At 42.3% G+C, this 20,923-nt stretch overlaps 1 protein-coding gene and 1 long non-coding RNA gene across 5 annotated transcripts in view; one reads left to right on the top strand and one right to left on the bottom strand.

Moving 5' to 3' along the window:
* Nucleotides 1–10,151, bottom strand: part of RNF19A (ring finger protein 19A, RBR E3 ubiquitin protein ligase) — a 57,634-nt gene extending 47,483 nt beyond the window's left edge. For 3 of the 4 annotated variants that reach the window (XM_058422521.1, XM_058422520.1, XM_040075602.1), the window contains exons 1-2: nucleotides 9,992–10,151; nucleotides 6,930–7,084 (exon numbers count right to left, since the gene is read on the bottom strand). The gene's annotated coding sequence lies outside the window, so the exon portion shown is untranslated. Of the gene's footprint in view, nucleotides 1–6,929; nucleotides 7,085–9,135; nucleotides 9,220–9,991 lie in introns of those variants that run through there. The other variant, XM_058422523.1, reaches the window with a different exon arrangement.
* A 6,817-nt stretch (nucleotides 10,152–16,968) lies between these two features.
* Nucleotides 16,969–19,552, top strand: LOC120756797 (uncharacterized). Its single transcript, XR_005702240.2, has 3 exons — nucleotides 16,969–17,141; nucleotides 17,953–18,040; nucleotides 18,916–19,552. It is a non-coding gene; the product is annotated as an uncharacterized LOC120756797 (long non-coding RNA).
* The last annotated feature ends 1,371 nt before the right edge of the window (nucleotides 19,553–20,923 follow it).

The raw sequence follows: 20,923 nt of genomic DNA, 5'->3' as shown, positions 1-20,923 counted from the left end.
GAATTGACTGGCTGATCACAAACACTAGAGGAAAACAAGCCAACAAAGGCAAGAAAGATTCTACAGAGTAGTTAACAGGAAGCTGAGAGGGAAAGCCTCTACAAGTCACAGGAGAGAAAAAATAAAGACATCAGATTAGGTATTGAAAAGGATATGATTTTAGATCAGCTAAGGTATCATCCTAACAAAAATCTTAGCTGGCTAAATATGAACAGGATTTGCATAAAACCCTGTTAATGATGCAGAAAGTAAGTTACATTGCTGGTGACAAAAAAAAAAAAAAAAAAAAAAAAAAAAAAAAAAAAAAAAAAAAAAGCAGCAAAGCAGCTTGTACTGTCAAAGCAAGCCTTCCTCTACTGCCCATCCTGCACAGTCCAAAGACAGACATAAAACACTACACACACATATCATACTGTCCCGGGTCAATCCCTATAAAGCATGACAGTATTACTGGATACTACTAGCTCAAAGAGCAGCAGTCTGCCTAGTGAGAAGCTTCCAAACCTCCTGATATGACTGCAATTATTATTTTTAATGGATAGAAAACAACACACAAACTACATTAGAAATAATTCTCTTTACTTGATGAAGTTGCATTTGGAAATGACTGCTGAAGTATGTTATGACAGTTTAACGGCATGGCTTTTATCCCTTCCCCCCAATAATATCTTTGTTATCAGGTGAGTGGTCAGGATTTTGTTCCTTCTTACTCACTCTGCCCCTCTAAAAATAAATAAACAAACAAATAAATAAACAAACAAACAAATAAATAAGCATTGCATAATGCTACATTGAAAGTAGAAATTGATTCCCTCATAAGTCATTGCAGAGCACCAATATGTTAGATTAATATTGCTGAAATAGTCAAAACCATACTCATTCCACTGAAGCAGCATGGTTATTATCCCTGTTAACAGACAGAATATTAGAACGTGATTAAGGATTAATTTACCACCTCAGGTGCCTGACCTGAGATAGCCTAAATGAAACTAAGTTCTTGGCCATGTTACACAGTAAATATGTTCAATGCCTATTTCAGACAAGAAAAAAATCTTTTTTTGCTCTATTTGCATATTATCTCTTATTCAATGGAAATAACTGCCCTAGACACTAGATTTATCTCTGGCCAAAGTAGATGGATGCCCTAGTAGAGAGAGCAACTGTATTCTGAAGAATGCTTCTGCAAGGGAAAATCAACAACAACAACAACAACCCCAAAAAAACACAAACAAACAAAAACCCACAGCTATATAATTAAAAACAGTAACTTAAAGGTAGGCACAAACAATAATCCAGCTATGGTTGCTTCTCCAACATTAATTCTGGCCTTTCTTAACATTTGAGAATTTTACCTGAAACTTTAAAATTACAATTAATTACATGCAGTGGCAGAATCAGTTTCACTTCTCATTCACATGTGCAATCCTTCACACTTCAAAGCCTGGGCAAAACAGTCACGTAATTGCTGCAGAAACCATACATTGCCCTTTCTGGTATTTCTAGTGCACTCATTATCATGGTTTCTGAGAAACAGTTAAACTACCAGCATCCTAAAGCTATTTTTCCTGTCTTTACAATAGACAGAGTTCTTGCATTCTACACACAATGAAAACCTGAGCCATTCTTCACCTACAAAATGCACTGTTTTGCAAAATGCACATTAGATAAGTTAAACTTACTGTAAGTAGATACTGACTTCGATAATATACAACCAAAGCCATACTCCAGTCAACTATTTTTAAGACCTGACACTCATGATAATGAAGTTACATCTAATAAATCCCCTTTTTTGAAAGAAAATCAGATCACCAAAACAAGATTTCATCACCTAATACTCCAAAATCACACATATCCAGGTATTAATCTATAGTAACACTGTACAAAGCATCCTATTTCAGGGATGAACTTTCAAGGTGAATAGCTCTAACTTCAAAAGGGACAGTGTTTTACAGAGAGCTTCACTACCCACACTGCGGTTTTACAGATAAAAGCATCAATCTACCCAAGGCTTCCCATGAAGTGTTGCACTTCTGTTCACTGTACTGCCAACTGGAAGCTCCTTCCTTTCAGGATTCTAATTTATTCTCTCACTGAATGATTTTTAGCACAGTAAGACTATTCGTCTGAATATTTAGAGGTGCATTTTCACCATTTCATGAGAAATACCAACCACATCAAGTATTCTTTATTACCAGTATTTATTATTTTTATCCACCAGAGAGAAACAAAAGGAAACTTACAGATAGTTTAAGAGAATCCATCCCACAAATGCAGCATATTGTGGCTTTACATTAATTGTGCATATGCAATTTTCCATAAGTGGCTTTAAAAAGCATACAGTGCAAAGATCCCCACAGCTTGTGAAAGATAATTTAGGTTGCAACTGTGACTTACAAATTATTTGTTACCCTTAAAACAGAAAGGCAATATTGCATGACCTTTGAGATAAGAAAAAGGATATGACTGTATAGCCCTAATAAAAAACCAGCAATATCTCACACCTCAGAAACAAAACAGAAAAAAGGAACAATGAAAACAAAACCATGTCACTGTCTTTGTATTTTAGTCAATCAACAGTTCTTGGTCTAGATACAGCCAAGACACTATGCTGATTAGGACAGGGTGTAGGAGGTAGGAAGAAACCGTTTTCACTGCTTACTGTTTTAAAGAAAAAGCTGCAGCACTGCTGGGCAGGACTAAACAGGATGCTTTTATTTCTTAACCCATTCCCCAGTAAAAACACCTCCTGCAAAGCTTAAACTTATCTTTTGCTGTTGAATTAATCTGGCACATCATATACCTTATCTACTAACTAAATTAAACACTGAAAACAGGGAAGTTTGTTCTTCCTTTCCCAGACATGCAGGCAGCATGTAATCCTAATAATCTAAATTCTTGCAAAGCAGGACATTTCTCTTTGTTTATCCTTCTTCTCTTTTCATGAGTTAGTTAATCCATTACCTAATTTATCTTGCAATCATCTTTAATTGTTAATAATGGAAAGACTCGGGACTGCTGTGCTGAGTTTACAGGCTCTCTTCTATTCTTGCCCCAGCTGAATTTCTTCCTGGTGTCAAGTCACAGAAGGCGAAGTCTGCTTTGCAGCTATGCACCACCACCACCACCGACAAAGTCCAAACAAAGCACACTGGCACATAAAGGGAAGAAAATGCAATAGCACATAGGAAAAGGAAGGTGAAGAAAGATTTTAAAAAACCCAAACTAGTCACACAGAAACTTTAGGAGGAAAATACTTTTGGCCAGTAGGTACTAAAACCTCTCAATCAAAATGCAGATGGCTTAAAACCATGGTGGAGTGAAATGAAGAGCAGCATGCACAACAGCTTTTTAGGTTTCTCCTCTATGTTGTCCCACAGATAAAACTTACACTGACTGTAAAATCTTACACTTCAGTAAAGCAACAGCCTGGCTCCACAGACTATAAGCACTATCATTCCCTTAGCTTAAAAAGCTAGAAGTACTCTGACCGTGAGTAAAAGGGCTCCTAGCATCCCAAAACGTTTTTAGTAGTATCATATAAAGGAAGGCTTAATATCTTCTTTTGGAAAAAGCAAAGTCAAACAAAAAGTAAGTATCAGATACAATTTCACAGGTAAAATGAAAGTGAAAAGGTTTACTGCTTGTCTCAGTAAACTGAAGCAAGGTCTTCAACTCAGGAGAAAAAAGGAAATTTAAATGGCTTTATTACGCTTATTTTTGACTTAATAATATAGTAGAACACAAAATCAGAGCACCTCCATCAGGACACACAGTGGAGAACACTTTGATTAAAGTTATTTTTCCAATCTAAAAATAAAGTAACCTTGAACATGCTCTACCTTCCAGACACATTTCTCTGCATTGATCAACGTATTAGATTGCTTACTACGGAAACATGAAAGGCAGACTCAGAGTAAGATACTTCCCAATGGCTGACCGGAAGAAAACATTTCTTCTCAGGCTTCATCTCTGCCAGTAGGATGATGTCACTACAATCACTCTTTATTCCCACCCAAATGTTCTTCCACTATCGGAAGTCTGAGGGACACCTGGAAGTTCCCTACATAATGCATTTTGATATAAAGGAGAAAAGCCAAACAGTATGTTGCAACAACCACTCTCTGTCAGCATCGTCACTTATTATATACAGTTCCTGTACAGATGTTGATTAATACTCGCTAAAACATTTACTGGGAAAGTCCTATTAGATCTTGATACAAGGAAGAGCTGCAACACTGAATATGGACCTGGCATATGGCCCAAATTTTCAGGTCATAAAGTGCCTAAAGCACTCCTCAACTACCTAATTTACACAAAATAAAAGCCTTCTATTTCCTAAAAAAAAAAAGCATAAATGTTTCTTCCTGAGATTGAGTTCTGAATGAAGATATTGCAGAAGACCTGCCAAAATATCCCTCCCCTTGTCCAGTTTCACAGAAATATACAGTAAGTTCTGAGCACCATGTACTTTTAGCAAAGGAAACAGATTAATGACTCACTTAGGCATGGCAACACCAATAGTCTTTTCCTCTGGCATGCAACTGTTATGGTGCTAAGAAAGACTCTTATTTGTCTAAGAGCAGTTAACAACGTTATTTTGTATAAGTACTTGAAAATAAAAACAAGGCACAGCAGCACTAATGCTGTGGAGCTATCACAACGAGGATGCTAGCCAGGCAGCACTGCCAAAGTCCCATGCCTCAACTAAAACTTTCAGTCCCACCTAAACCTCCACTGTTCAGAAGATCCCCCAAGGTGCAAGACAGCACTTTGCACTCCCTAAAAGCACTTCTTGAAAATACGTGCAGGGTAAATTTGTCTGACCAGAAGTCATACACAATGCACTAAACACTACAGCTAGAATGGTCTGAGGTATTAAGCATTTTAGGATAAAAATAGAACTTGATTACTTGATGTGGCTCACAGAGTTTGGGTTTATGTGAAAAATCTGATCATTAACCAAGAAACTTAAAAGTGGTAATTTTATTTACTAAGGATATGCAACATCAGTGAAACACAGTAAGAACAAAACAACATGATTCTTACTGCATAGAATTTCCCCAGAGTTAGTCCTTTTGCTGAAGCAGTTCTTCATCCACTAAATGGAACAACAGAAGGGGACAGCCAGCGGCTCCAATTTAGAGTAAGCTCTAATCTGCCTTATGGGAGCAACTAAAGGACCTATGGAAAAATGTTTGTTTAACAGTAATTTGTCTCAACTATAAATGGAAGCAGAACAGAACTGACATAGTCCCACAATGACAGTTTGTGCTGAACAATAACAGGATACTTGCATTAAAAGAGTTGTGCTCTATTTAGGAAGCAAAACCAAGTAACTATACCAAACTCAATTGGTACAAACATTTATTTCTGCAAGATGCCCTTTAAAAGCTTGCTGAAGACATCATTAGGGGATATACTGGCCTCTAAAGAAAGGAAGTTTTAATGCCTGAGGAAACACCTGTATATATGAACTTTAAACTCATTTCATTAGGTCATTTTGCTAAGCTGCTTTAGGTTAAAATAACTCTTATATCAGCTTTACAGAGTGGTGCAGTATGTCTACATGCAAAGTGAATCTTTGGAAACTCACCCTTCAATAAGGGAAAAAAAAAAAAAAAAAAAAAGGCAACTACTATTCTCAACTTGTAATGGTAACATCAACAAATGGTAATTACAGTGTTTGCCTACACGTCCAACAGGAGGCTACCAGTTGCCCAGCAGGTGACTGACTTTGATCCACAGAGTTTAAGAGTGGAAAAGCCTACAGTAATCTTTCTGTCACAAAAAATAGCAACCTAAAATTAAAGTATTCCTACTTTTTCTTGTTCCATGGATAAGCCCCAAGGTATAGTTAATTCTTCTAAGAAGTATGTTACAACATAAGTGAAGGTAAAGCAAAACAGATACTCAAAGCCCTTCTCACTTGCCTTAAGGATGGAAGACCTAAGGATGGTATCACAAATGATATCTCACACCTCACATGTGGGGCTTTTCCTCTTTCTACAAATTCTACTTTGAAGATCATTCTAAAGCTGGCATAAGACATGCTAACAGCAGGAAGAAAAATTCTTGTAGAGCCCCGTAATATTCTAGTCCCACACAACATTTATGGCTCTTTCTAGATACCCATTACTTTGGTTTGGATCCCTGAGTCAGTACCTACACCAAGAGGCAAAAAAAAACCCAGAAAAAACAAGCAACTCATGCCAGAGAAGGACCAGCAACCAAACCCAAAGTAAAACACAGTTATGAAGTGCTTGAGAACTGCCAGAAATGTACATGAAACAACCAAGATCACCAAGTCATAAGCCACCTTATGACTCAGATGAGTGAAATCTCTTCCACAAAGTCTCTTTCCATCAACAAAAAGATCAGCCATAATGAGGTAAACATTAGTTTACAGAAGTTCGGAAGAAATCTGTCAATCCATAAATATCAGCCATAGACTAAATACCTATTAATTATTACAATGCACCGAGAAGTAAAATAAATTTTAAAAAGCACCTGAAGAAATCTGCTGAATTAATCCCTCAAGTGAATACTTAAGGGGGAAGACTGTAATTCTACTTTGAATTCTACTTTTAAGTGTCTTTCTGGGTTAAAGTAGAGCACAACAGTATCTGAAGTATAACCTGTATACAACACACAATAGCATACATTATTCCTTAAAGATTATTTCATTGTTGATTTAAAATACAAACTACTTGAAATTAACTAAAATTAGAATAAAACTTCCACTTCAGAGACTTAGAAATAAATGGAAGCCTCTTCTTGTGAAAATCAGGAGCCTTTTAAAAAAACCCCAAACAACTGTTTTAAGAGGTACTGATACAGCCTCTTCCATATTCTTCCTACTGGGGAAGAAATGGTACATTGCAACGCTAATAAAAACATTCAGTTCTCTAAGACTCAGTGTAACTTTTTACCGTCTTGGTGGAAGTCTACCTCCAGGTGCAATTCACATGCTTTTAGCAGTAAGATCCAACACCAGTCCCAGCATCTTGAAGCTGTATTGGGTACATCGATTCACTCAGCTACACATCTTCCATCAGTTAACGCAGAAGGCACAATGGAAACAGAGCTAAGATAAACACAAGACAAAAATCTGAAATCAGCTTCTTTATGGATAAGCCAGTGTTAAAATTAATGCCTTTATTAATCATTCAAAGAGCTCTGACTGACCCTCAGAAAGAATCAGACTGACTCGTATCTCAGCTACAAACTAGAAATCACACTAAGAGCAGAACCCAAAACATGTATCCATCAACAGATTTAATTCAGGTATTAAAATTTATTCTTCTAGGCTAGTACATGATGTTTACACACATTTCAGAAAACAAATCACAAAGCTAATATGGATGTCTGACCATGGGCCAGAGTAAACTGGCCCCATAATGGAGACCACAAGCCTGGCTAAAGGCCATCAGAGGACAGTGGTCCAGAGCACTATAGCTGTACTTCAGAACTCAAAGATCTTTCTTAGTAATTCCAAACCAGGATTCAGAAGTCCTATGAAAAGATTTAAGCATCCTACATTGTCATCCTGGAAGGAAGGGGGGCAGTGTGTGTATTGGATCTCTGTAAGGAATACTTTAACAAGACTAAGCATGGATCAAAGAGGCCCAATAAACAGGGGGGGAAACCCGACCGACTCTACTAGCTGAGAAGAATCATCTACTCACTGAATAAATTCAGTCTGGAGGTTTTGTCCTGGGGAATAGTAGCTAAATGCCATTAATTAAGCATATGGGGGGAAAAAGCATATACCATAGATTTTCCACCACAAAGCATTCTACCTGACTGCCAAAAGAATTCAAGGGTTTGTGTTCTTTCACAGGTTGATGATATCAACATAAAACAAGTTTTTATAATGCATTTATTAATGTTAACTGGGAATCCCATAGCTAAGGGAGTTTTAATGATTCATTTACTAACGGAGAGACCAGAATTTGTACATACTACAAAGGTAAACAAATGCATCTGTCAAGCATCTTCTTTCCTCCTGAGCCTCAGCTAGTACAATTAATCAAAATCTGATGATTGCTCTGCATAAGGAATGTATCATTTGTGACAGATTTAAGTTGAAGGGGAGAGAAGAAAACCACACTTAAACATTTCAACTCCTTTTAAAAATGATCTGATGTCCACAAATCAAAATTAGCTGACAACATAAACATAATAGCTTGAATTCAGCATTTTTTAAGTGCTGAATTGTATAAAATACAGTTGAAACTGGCAGACTTCAAGAAATACGCGCACAGAAGAGGTACACATACGTAAGCCTTTTACTGAACTAGTTTTTAAGATCAGCATTATTATCATTGTGCAAAAGTGAAACTTTCATTTTCTGGACAAACAGGCTGAGTTCCCCTGCAATTAAAAATAAAAAAGTGCTTTCTCAGCTTTCTGAAAGCTCGAAGTACAAGCATTTAAATGTTTACAGTTAAATAAGTACCAGATTTTGTAAACTCTTAAGTAATGTTACACGGCCATCAATTCTAAGCATGCAAGTGAATTCTGTCAGCTGGGCAATTCAGAATTTTACTTCAGTCTGACCTGGATCTTAAACCAGAAACTTTATTTTCCAACAAATTTAATAAGAAACATTTAACTGGATACTAAAATATGGTTCTTTGACTGACAAAAAGATTAATTACTAAAAAAACACTGAGGGGGAAAATTAACTTTAAAAATGAATTTATGTTTAGTTTTGTCCCCACAATTAAACACTCAAGATGTGATTCCCTAAACTGTGCTTAATAAAATAACGCTGTCCTTGATGACAGATGAGATAAAGCACTAAAGCACCAGTGCAAACTACAGTATTTTAACAGAAACAAGATTTGTTGTGCCCCTCATGGAGAAACACAGGCACATATCCAAATAAGCCACCACAAGGGCATGAAGGCTTTAAATTTTGATTTCTCTGCTAAGCACTAACAGCGTTCTACTATTGTCCCTTTGGCATATGCCCATAACTCCATTCCACTACTACCCCTCCGGCAAAGCCCCATTTCTTTCTGTCAAGAGGCAGTACTGGAGCAGGAGAAAGGCAGAAGGACGCCTTTTCTTTGCCAGCCATCGCCTCCTCAGCTCGCTAACATGCACGCTGGCTTTTACACAGTTGGTTACCAATTCTTCCCTGTCTTCCCGCGCCTGCAGTAGCTCCTGTGTGTGAATAGCAAACTGCCAGGTGGAAAACTCCCAGTTTTGCAGAAGGACCTGTGCAAGGAAAACACTTGGCAGGGCGCGGGCTATTCCTACTACTTGTCCCCCACCGCCTTCACGGCTGAGATGCAGTATCCCTGCAAACTCCTCCGCTCCTCCGACACACCGGATCCGAGGTAGGCAGCAGACCACAGGGAGGTCAACTAGAACCTCTCAGCGGGGAGAGCGCGAATCCCGGGGTGCGCTGGAGGCCCGGGAGCTGCTTGCGCTCCTCTCCCTGTGCCAGGTCTCCCGGTGCCCCGCAAGTTCAAGCTCCGGAGTTCCCAGGCCCCCGGCCCAACGCCGCTGCCGGGCGGCGGGAGCGCGGCGCCGGCCGAGGGGCCCCGCGGCCCACCCGGGCTGGCGGAGGGCGGCAGCTCCTCCCCGCACAGCGCGGCCGCCGCGCCGGGGCCGAGCGGGACCCACCCGGGCTTCCCCGGCTCCCCGAGCCCTGGGGGCCGGCCGCGGACCCCTCCTCCGCCACGGGCCGCTCGCTCCGCCCGGGGGGAGACAATGGGCACGATGACTTCACCCTTCAGCAATGCGAGCGGCAGGGGGGGACGCCGCCGACTTCCCCCCCGGCCCCCAGGACGCTCCCGGGCCCTCTCCCCGCCGGGCTCGGGCTCCCGCCCAGAGGCGGCTCCGGCTCGGAGGTTCCGCTCCACCCCTCACCCGCCGCCACGCTCAGGGCGGCGGCCGCCGGCGGAGGCCCGAGCCGGGGGACGCCGCCACCGCCGGGCCCCTCGGCGCCCCCGCCCCGCCGCGGACCCACCCCCGGTACCTGCGAGTCGGTGGGAGGAAGCGGCGCAGCTCCGTTCCCCCGAGCCCGGCTCCGCGCAGGAAGCGCCTCCGTGTGTGTGCCTACGCGTGTGTGTCTGTGTGTGTGTGTGTGTGTGTGTGAGCGAGGAACGGAGGGGGCGGCACCGCCCGGCCGGGGCGGGGCGGGGGCTGCCCGGGGGGGAGGCGGCGCCCGCGCCGTCGGTTTCCGCGACGCGCTGAGCTCAACGCGCACGGCGGTGCCGCCCCTCGCCCGCCCCCGGCAGGGCGGCCCCGGCGGGCGGGAGCGCTGCGGACCCCGCGGTGGGGCCGGGGGCGCCTCCCGGAGCCCCCGCTCGCTGCCGCCCCGCCGCGGGGCGCGGGATGCTCGGAGCCGGCGGGGTGGGCGCGGTGTCTCTGCCCCCGGCTGCAGCGGTAGCACAAGGTACAGCGTTATGTGCGTGTATGATTCCGTGGGCTTCGCGCCCATGGAAATGGAAAAGTGCGAGGCGAAGAACGAATTATTGGGGCGTTTCAATAGGGTCGTGGCGCTGAGCGCTGATTCACTTGCCAGAATGACAAAACCCCCTTTCCCTGCCGTAAGATACAGATTTACCTTCTTTTCGCCCTCCCCTTGCCTTTTGAAACAGAAGCCCCTTCAGAATTTGCCCACAAGCCCCCAGCTCTTCCTTCGTGGCATGGCCTTGTTCTGCATTTAGCTGCGGTCAGCCCCGGGCTTCTTGGGCGCCGGCGTCCAACAGCCCCGGCCCTGGGCTGCCTCCGGCCGACCTGCATGGCTCACCCGTCCCTGAGTTCGGGTTCTCCGTCTCCTTTTACTACCGACCTTCATGCCGTCTTCCACGGGATTCCCTCCCTCTGCAACCCTAGCAGCCGCCCTCTCCCATAGCCTGCTTGCTGCTCCTGACCTCCACTTCTGGCCCAATTCCGAGTCTCCTCTGGCATGTTTCAGAATTCTCTGCCTATATTATTATTACACTGGGTTTAAATCGTATGCCTTTTTTTTTTTTTTTTTTTTTTTCTCCCCTCTAGTTAATCATTCATACTGTCTCATGTCATCTCAGAATTCCGTGGAATTGGAGCTGGTCCTGTGCTTATGTCTAGTGGTTCTTCTGTTAAGCTGGTATGAAACCTGAAAACTTACTCTGGAAAAAAGTTATTAATCACCCAGCCTGCATTTAACATGCACAAAGATAGTAAAATGAATAAAATGTACCATGCTTTTCCTGTGGGATTTGCCATGTACCATCAGTTAAAGGCTTGCACGTATACTTACCTTTATTTATGTGCATAGTTCCATTTAAGTCAATAGGACTACTTCCAGTACATCAAATTAAAAGTAAATACAAGTCGTTCCATGGTGAGATACTTAATCTGAAATGACAGAACAGGCAATTACAACAAACAAAGGGAGGGGAAGTGGAAAATAAGGGTAACACCAATGAGATTATACTGGAATTTTGGCATGTTGTGTACAAACCACGGCAGTTCCCTCTTTGCTTGTAAAAGCCAGTGGCTAGGTGAGTTGTTCAGGCTCCAGTACTGCAAACATGTACATGTCACTTAGGCCGTGTAAAAGGTGCCATTGTGTTCAGGTGGATAAGATATACGGAAGTTTATTACATACAACAATTTGTGGAGCAAAATCTTGGACACTTTGTTATGTATGGGATTTAATACTGAAAAAGGGAATTAGAGAAAGGGAATTAGCTCATAAAATGAGAAAAAGAAACAAGAATGGAGGTGTGTGAGGGAAAGAAAATGAAGAGAGAAACAAAAAGGTTAATATATAGGATAGCATGGTAGGATTGTGAACAAATTTAGGAATAGCAACAGCAAACCATTTTACCAGTTCAAATGTGCAGCTTCCAATAAAACAAAAAAACAGCCAGCAAAGCAGTGCAGTAATGTATTACTTTCTAAATGTCCAGAGAGATTCAGCAAATCAGTACAAATGTTCTGAAATCTCTTGGCTAATGCTGGAGAATAGGAGGGGAACAGAGCCCAGGTTTTTTAAAATTCTACACTGGGACATTAAGCAGTCGCTGTGGTGGTGAGATGGTTTCTCCTTGAAGCTAATGAGGGACAAAGCAAACCTCCAGCCAGCCACCCTCCTGAGAGCTTGGCAATAGGGAGCCTGCAGCCAAGTAGGTGCTTTTCATCAGAAGTATTCAAAATAGTCAATTAACAAAATACACTAAGCATAGGGAAGGAAGAAACTCTTTTCTGCACAAGCCGTACACTAAAACTGGCAGTTGTTTATTTTGGTATGTAAGGAAGATACATTTGTTTGCTTGCTTGCTAGCTTATTATTATAGAACAGGATGACAAAGAGGTATTAAGGGAAAGTAGGGGCTGCTGAAACTCTTGAGCAGAGAGGAAATACCTTATGCGCACTGCATTTGGTGAGGCATACAAGATTTAAGAATGTGAACTAGCCTGTCTTTCCAAAACACTTTCTGAAGAATATCTACGATTTAACCTTTGTGGGTATTTAATTCAGTTGCTGGCAGAAGAGTACAAAGTATTATATCACAATACAAAAATATTGCCCTCCGAGCAAAGCATCTGGTATGTTCTAAGGAGGCATAAGCACACACAATATGCTGTCAAACATGGAAGGGTAAAAATCATATCAACATGAAGAGAGGTGAGCAGAGAGGGCTGAGAAAGGAAAGTGCTTTTGGTTTTGGTGGTAAGGAATGGGAAAAGGGTATGAGATAGACAACCTCATCTTAAATTTGTATATCCTTCTCATAATCGCTGCTTATCTGAACTTCTGGCCTAAGTGTAATTTCAATATTTACATATGAAACACTGATGTCTCATATGGTAGTGTAAAATCAGCACCTTGGACCAGAATTTCACATGTTGGTGGTCTTTTCTTTAAACTCATATGGGAAGTGTATCAAATATAATGGGTAAATGTTTCCATGTCTCTGATCCCACATCTAAGTCTCCCTTTGAAATCTTTTATTGAATATTCAACCACCGTCTTCAACATAAAATTGACAATGTCAAACTCTATTTTTGTATAGGTAATTTCATGTTTCCTGCAGGCTTTGTTATCATCTGGTCTCCAGCCCATCATTTTTAGGCAAAAACCTGTCCTCAACCCTTCCCCTTTTGACACACACATTTGTGTCCTTGATCTTTCTTTCATCTTGTTTTGAAGAATACCCTTTGTTGGAAGATTCACTACTCTCCTATGTTTTTCAGCTCAACTGTCTCACCAATTTTTTTTTTTTCCTGCAGATTTTATTTTTAGCACCCCTGATTTTACTGATCTGTCTTACAGTGTTGCCCCACAGATGGCTGCATTTGCACAAAAAGCATTGCAGAAGATTGATGTGGCAGCAGGAACAAGTGGCATAGGGAAGGAAGAGAACTGTCTAGATCAATTTTGCCGCTGGAAAAATGTAGTGTGGAAATGCATTCTGACTTGCAACTAAAGAAGAAAGGATAAAAGCCTTTGATGAATTAAAATATCTGCAATATGTATGGATAGCAAAGCACAAAACAGAAATAAGGCATGCAAAACTAAGAAATATTAATAAATGCCACTATATAACTGATAAATATTATATATAAACACAGCTAAGAGACAAATTGCACAGGACAGGAATAAGTGTTGAATGCCATCAGGTTTCTGTTTGCCCATTGTGAAAGATTATTTGCCAAGAACTGATTGTCATAAATTATATTGAGTGCAGTAGATTAAAAAAACAAAAAAACCAAACCTCTGTACCATGATGACAAGGCTAGGATAATGGATTAGTGGCAAATAGAGCTATCTAATACAGATGCAATCTCACTGATCCAAGTTACAAAGTGGCAAGGTACCAGTAAATAATGTGTAAGCTGAGAACTTTCCAAATTTTTGGCATGTCATAAAACATTAAAGATGAAGGCTTCCATAGCCATTTCAAACATCTGAGATATCTTAGAATTACATCATCTGATTTAATCAGTTTCTGTAGTAGCCAATAAAGAAAAACTAGAAAATTTATAATATATAAAACTGCCTATTGCAAGAAAGAAAATCTGTTTAAATAAATAAAATTGTTTAGGTTTATTTCCAGCCTCTATGGCAGAGAATGAAAATAAGTTCAGAAGTCTGAGTGCCTGAATCCAAAAAGTGTTCCTAAGTACATTCAACTTACAGGACTCCAGAAGTCTGCAAAAGACTACTATATGAGCTTAGAAATTCTCAAATGCTTAAAACTCTACTCCTAGACATAGTATTTAAGCTCTGGAAGTAAGGAGTTGTAGGATGCAAAAATGATACCCGTGTATTTTCTTGGAGTTAGCCATTTTAAAAGGCCAGTTTACTATCACTGGCAATCTCCTCAGGGGCCTTCAATTTGTTAGAAAAATAAATGAAATTCAAGTAAGAGTTATACTGCAGAAAGCAGCAGACTATCATTTCTGTTGCACAACACTGTTTCCATTCTAGTCTCCTGAGCTTTCCTCCTCTTTTAGTCAGAACAGCCTGAAATTTCTGTTTTTCTGGGTTCAGAAATTATGTGCTTATTCTCTGCCCAAAGGTGAAATTGTTTCTGGAAAGCTTGAGCAAGAATGTTTTTGCTGCTTTAAGTGTGAGAGCAGTGGGATGGGGGGAGGGGGGGGTGGAATGTTGCATAAAAGTAAAAGTGTTGTAGGGTTTTCTAAATAACTTTTTCATCATGATGAAGAGATGTGAAGATATGAAAGTCGTGGTGGCAATAATCCTGCTCAGTGAAGACCTATACTTTTTCTAAAATTAGTCTCAAATAGGTCCTTCAAGCAGCATATACACTCCATTTTTGTCAGAGCCAGGGAGCATTTACACTTGACCTTCCCTGAGAGGAAAGGCAAGTATCTCCTCAGATTTATCTGTCCTTTGAGTCACAAACAGCTCCTCCATATTTTCACAGTGAGACACTGACTGTACCTGGAAGTCCTGCCCCATTACTGCCTAATTCTTCATGGGGTGGCTCATCTGCATTGTATCTACAGGCTCCCTCACAAATAAACTGGACACGGGAGGCTGGTGAGGGTCAGGCTCGATGCCCACAGGGCCCCACTTCAGTGAGCACTGTGGCCACTCTCTGCTGTTGGCAGTGCAGGATCTCCAAATGTGTCGCAGAAGGCTTTTGTGACCATCTCTCTCTGCATGTCCTTATGCCACAGTTAAGTATCACAGGCTTTAAAAATGTAACCCATCTATGTGACAATGAGGGGCCTCTGTCAGCTGTCTGTGGGATGTGCCGAAGCAGAGTGTTTCTCAGTGGACCTGAAGACAGTATGTTTGCAGCAAGGGTACCAGCTGCTAGCCTGGACAGCAGAAGGAAGGGGGTCTGGGCGGGCATGACATGTGTCCTAGGTTACAATGTAAGATGTGCTCAAAGTATGTATTCTATCACCATCTACATGAGCTGTTGAAGCTAGGTTGGGCAGTGTTTCCCTTGCCCCCTCCCTCCAGACTATCTTCTGTTAATGGCCCATCAATGCCCTGCTGCATGACTCATGGATAACTCCCTCCAGGAGCTATCTCTGTTTAATGGGCAATCAAGGACCCATTGCAAGACTGATAAAATTATATCAGCCCATTGTGAGATGCTCCGCCCAGGGGGAGGAGCCAAGCATTCCCACCTGGATATAATCTGGGATTTGGGACAGCACAGGCAGCCTTACCCACTGGATTCCCAGAGGACAAGGGCTACCAGACCTTTCTGTGGGAACACTGCTTCAACAAGACCACTTCATCTGCACTGCTACCACCACGGTTTCAGGTTGTATTCTGACTCTGTCAGTGATCTTTTGTACTATTGTATGTGTTTTATTTTATTTTACCTTTTTTTTTTCTCTCCTATTAAATTGTTTTTTCTGACTTGGAGTCTCTCGCTGATTTTGCCTTCAAGCCAGCACAAAATGACACAACCCACAGTCACATGCTGTCACATGTGGTCATGTCCAGCATGAGCACACATTGGACAAACAGTGAGCAAGGTGTCCTCGGCTGGACACGGAGTGTACATCCTCTGACACTCCGGTGGCCACAAAACCATCCTGTCAGATAGCAGCACAGGCCAGGGACTCCCCATGGTGACAGGGCCTGTCCCACCATTCCAGCCCCAAACCAGACAGCTGGAGGGCACTGGGACAGCCCTAGCCCTGGGTATTGGGCACGTCCCTGGGAACAGACTGAGGCCAGGCTGGGACATGAATCCACAGGTGTGCCTGGTGCAGTAAGACCCATGGTCAGGACAGGGGCTGATGGCTCCAGAGGGCTGAAATGGTGTCCTGAGCCATGGGTGGGCACCTCAGGGACCCATCACATCCTTATGGAGAGACTCCATATGGCTTTGCCTCTGGCTGACTTCAAGAAGAGCTCACAGAAGCAGAGCAGAGTCCAGGAGCGTTGCTGTGTGCTGTTGGATTGGTGGATGAAAAGGACAGAGGTGGTGAGGAGTGGTTGCCTTTAGCCCCTCCTTTGGGAACACATTTTCTCATACAACAGCTGTGAGAGCCAACAGCAAGCAGCAGTAGGACACAGGACCTCTGTGCAGGGAGCTTTTCAGAAGTGTGTCCCCCCTCCTGGCCTCACCAGGGCACATGAGCCATAGGAGAGAGTCGCTTGCTCTGTGTGGGGAGCTGCTAACACAGCTCTGCCAGACTGTCTGGCAATTCCCACTTACAGTAAAACATTCTGCAGCCCCAGCCACTGCCAAGGGCAGAGGACACAAGGAGAGCGCTCTCATGCAGCCTGGTTCTCCCCATCATCAGCAAATGAATCCTACAACTACAGTGCTTTCCTCTATGCACTGAGATGGCCATTTCGCCATAAGCATCATGACGGTGCCTTCCTTCCTGCCAACATCACTGGCAAGTTTGCTGTTAACTGTGACTGCTCTCAGCATAACCCTCATGAAGCAGCAATTCTGGCCTTTACCTCTTGCCCAGAATCTCCTCTGTTGCCTCTGTTTCCTCAGGCTAGCCAGAACCAGGCCTTCCAGAAGTGTGAAACGCTTTCTTGCATGAAGCTGACGCCAGAAACAAGTTAATACCAGCAATTTCCTGTGGTCAGGAGCATCCAATTCCAATGCTCTCTCCAACAGTTTCCAAGACTTCAAGCCTCTTTTGCATCACATGGAGAGGGCAGTGACTGCAGTGCTGTGAGTTTACCCAGGAATGGTACATAATTAAATCTTTGACAGGGAGTTCTAAATACTGTTTCTGATTCATGGTAGGCAGCATGCTAGGACATGCCTAGATTGATCATAATGCAGGGTGACTGGAAGAGAACTGCTGGTCTCAAATGTCCTTGCCTCATACAAGAGAACTACCTAAAACGTCCAAAGAAGAGTCACACCATGTGCCCAACAGTATTGTCCAAACACTTCTTGAACTCTGTCAGGCTTGGTGCTGTGACCATTTCCCTGGGGAGCCTGCTCCAGCGCCCAACCATCCTCTACGTGAGGAACCCTTTAAAAGATCCAACCTAAACCTCCCCTGGCACAACTTCAGGCCATTCCTTGGAGTCTTGTCACTGGGACCACAGAACAGGGATCAGTGTATTCCTCTCCTCTTCCCCTCGCGAGGAAGTTGAAACTGCAGTGAGGTCTCCCCTCAGTGTCCTCTTCTCCAGCCGGAACAGAACAAGTGACCACAGCTGCTCCTCATACGGTTTCCCCTCAAGACCCTACATGGGGGTCTTGATGTTCATTTGCATGGATGTCAAAGGGAGGAAAATGCTGTGATGTGTTTTCTTCTCCCTGCTGTCCAGCAAAGTCCCCAGGGGCTGGTACTCCATCCAGCTTCACCTCTGCTGTGCTGCAAGTGGAGTGTTACAGCTTTTGGATGGTGTGCCAGCTGTGCCTCTCCTCAAAAAGAAAATAGAATTTAATTTAAAAAATCTTAACATATGTTTGAGGCCATACTTGTTGATTTCTGGAACCATAACTAGACTTTTTATTTTCATTCTAGATTTTACCTTCTGTCCCAAAGGATTCAAGTCAGGAATCAGATGATTTGGCTTCTCCAAGGACTGTGTCTGCCTCAAGTTCTACAGAAGGTACTGTGTGTGTTGATGTTGCTTCCTTTTTTCCCTTTTTTTTGTCTTTTCCCTTTTTTTTCTTTTTTTTTTTTTTTTGCCCTCGGTTTGTCTTCACAGAGTTGTTCCCCTTGATTCCTTTCTATTTTTGCATTAGATCAACTAAACACATGACACCTACACTACACTCACAGTGCCCCCTGCTCCACCCCCTGCACTCCATTCTGGCCAAGATAGATGGACAGAGATTTCCTCTCACCCGAGTTTATGAGTCACCAAGTCTGGATGATTAGAAGGAAGGGTTAGGGTTTCACCTGCCTTTTGGGAGATCATTTTCTCTTTCAGATACCATTCCTAATCCTACACTTACTGCAGATGCACTCTACTACAAGACCTGCAGAAGTGAGTCCTCCCTGGAGACTGCAGTGGTATTCATCACTATATGAAAGGTGTTTTCTCCCCCAGTTTCATCCCTAAAGGGTTCGAATTGACATTTGACACTGAAACTTGTTTGATTTTTTTTTATTAATTTATTATTTTTTTATTTTTTGTCTTGTTTCAAGTTTTGATAAAGTTCAATCATTGAGATAGTCCAGGTTTCTGCTTGAAGCAACAAAAGGGCAGCCATAATGCTCAGTGGGCAGACTCTCTGGTGTTGGTGTGTTTATCTATAATGCAGGGGTGTAGATGCATTTGAGCCAGTTCTGCTTGGGTTCAGCTGGCTATATAAGCATGAAGCTCGGTGAAGAACAACAGCTCACCAGCTTCCAGGCTATGAAATGCTCTGTGTTGTTGTAGCATTAATGCTGACACTGAGTTGGTCAAGATCTTGTGATCCTAGTCTTTCCACTGCTGCTTGATTTTTTTTTTTTTTTTTTTTTCCTTCACTTCCCTAGGGAATACTGAGGTTATGAGATTTACAAAACTATTCCCTGCAACAGCAACTGGCAACACACATCTCTGCTTATGTGAAAGTCTCTCTGCAATGCCCAGGCTGTGTCTCTTAGGGTTTAGGTCATCCCAGTTCACCACTTACTTGTCTGTCAGGTCTGGGCCATGAAATATAGAAGCTGAAGTTATTGGTGACTGGAATTCATTATTACTCCGACATACTTAGCTGACATATCCAAAAAGGTTGCATATGTTTATGATCAATAAGAAATTCATGTAACTACAGAGATGAAGAAGGCAACAAGCAAATGATGCAATCTACTAACCACTGACCAGGGAGGACCGTGCACCTCCACACGTATTCAGTCTTCATAGGAGAGTGGTTCCTCTGAAGCCTCTGGTGTTGCCTGCTACTAGAGACAGGGCTCAGTGGAGTAATTACTTTGCTCATGACGACAGATACTCCAATGACATCAGTGGAAATCCTTTTCATGGTGCTGAATTACAGCTTGACAGCAGCAATCTCATGACACATTTCTTCTGATTCCGCACCTGCATCGTGACAACTGTATTGCTTGGTTACATGAAAACAATATCACTGCCTAAGGGGAAGACAAAATGACAATAAATTTATTTTTATGAGATCTTTGGTTTCTTTGCCATCTCCTGTTTGCTTTCTGTATTTTTTTTGATTTTCCTTTTTGCAGGATTCTACATTTATTGGGACACACTTTTCACTGCTTGCAATTTTCCAATTGCCTCTGATGTGATTGCTTCCATTTGCAATTTCTTTCTATGTGCTGCTAAAATTTTGAAACTAGTGTCACCATTCAGATTTTTCTAGATTGCAACTGACAGGAGTGAAATGCCTCTCCATCCCAAAAGTGAGTTTTATGTAGTTATCAAAGTTTTGGATGGATGCTGTTTATTTAAGCTTTGCTGACAAAAAAGGAAAAAAATCCCACAAACTGGGTTCATATCATCTGTTATAAATATGTGTGAAGACTAATTTTTAAAACTTTTTTACTTACCATGTTAAGAGAAAACTTGGAGCCTGACCGCCTGCAATTAGGACATGAAGGACGTACGACAGTGTTCTGAAGACTGGAGATCCTTAAACAGTTTATATTCTGACACTGGAAACATAGGTCAATGTAAACATTTTAGGCAGGTCATTTTTGTGTGACATACTGTAGCCTCATGTGAGCTGGTCTCTGATATCAATCACCTGTCTTCATCTGCCTTTCTTCTTTCAGTGTTGAGAAAGCACAACCTTACCATTTGAATAATTAAGGTTAGGTAAGATGAATTCTGTCCTCAAATTAGCCAAATATCAGAAAAGGTATCAAATGTTCCTTTTTTCCTTCCTCCATAGCATTACTAAAATCTGGGTGGTGATTCTTATAGAATTATCTGATATAATATATGCTCATACTTAAAAGCAAAGTGCTATGATTAATAAGTGATGATAGTCTACATGGTTTAATTTGCAAATCGACTCTTATCCCATTTCTCAGACCCTTAAACCAGTTTTTCCACAGCTGGAGGATTCTGTCAGCCAAATTACAACAGACAACGGGAGGGAAGCAGTGAGGGAAACTCTTTGCAAGGATTTTATTTTATTTTATTTTATTTTTTTCTGTGCAGAGATGTCAGCTAGCTGGTTGGTTTTTATTCCTCTTTATTCCATATGAAACCTCGATTGAGTGCTTCTGCAGTACCAGAGATGTGCAAGGGTCAAGCCACAGGACTAGTACAGCCAGGTCCCTCAGCCATTGAGAGTGCCCCATGTGGGCTTAAAGTATGTCAGGACAAAGGGACGGTTAGAACAAGGAGAATGAGAAGGTACAAGATCATAGGTTTTTGCACCATACTGAACTGTCATTTTCATGCTTTTCACAGAATTATCCCCAATACTGATAGGTTAGGAAGAGTCCGGAGGGGGGAGGGTTAACATCCTCAGAGTGCTGTGCCCATGATGGCCTGCTTTCTTTTTGTCTAACTGCTAAGCAA

This window comes from Hirundo rustica, chromosome 1 (genome assembly GCF_015227805.2).
Source record: "Hirundo rustica isolate bHirRus1 chromosome 1, bHirRus1.pri.v3, whole genome shotgun sequence".
Taxonomy (NCBI): domain Eukaryota; kingdom Metazoa; phylum Chordata; class Aves; order Passeriformes; family Hirundinidae; genus Hirundo; species Hirundo rustica.
The sequence above is the reverse complement of the archived record's forward strand: the minus strand, read 5'-3'. Positions and strand labels throughout refer to the sequence as shown.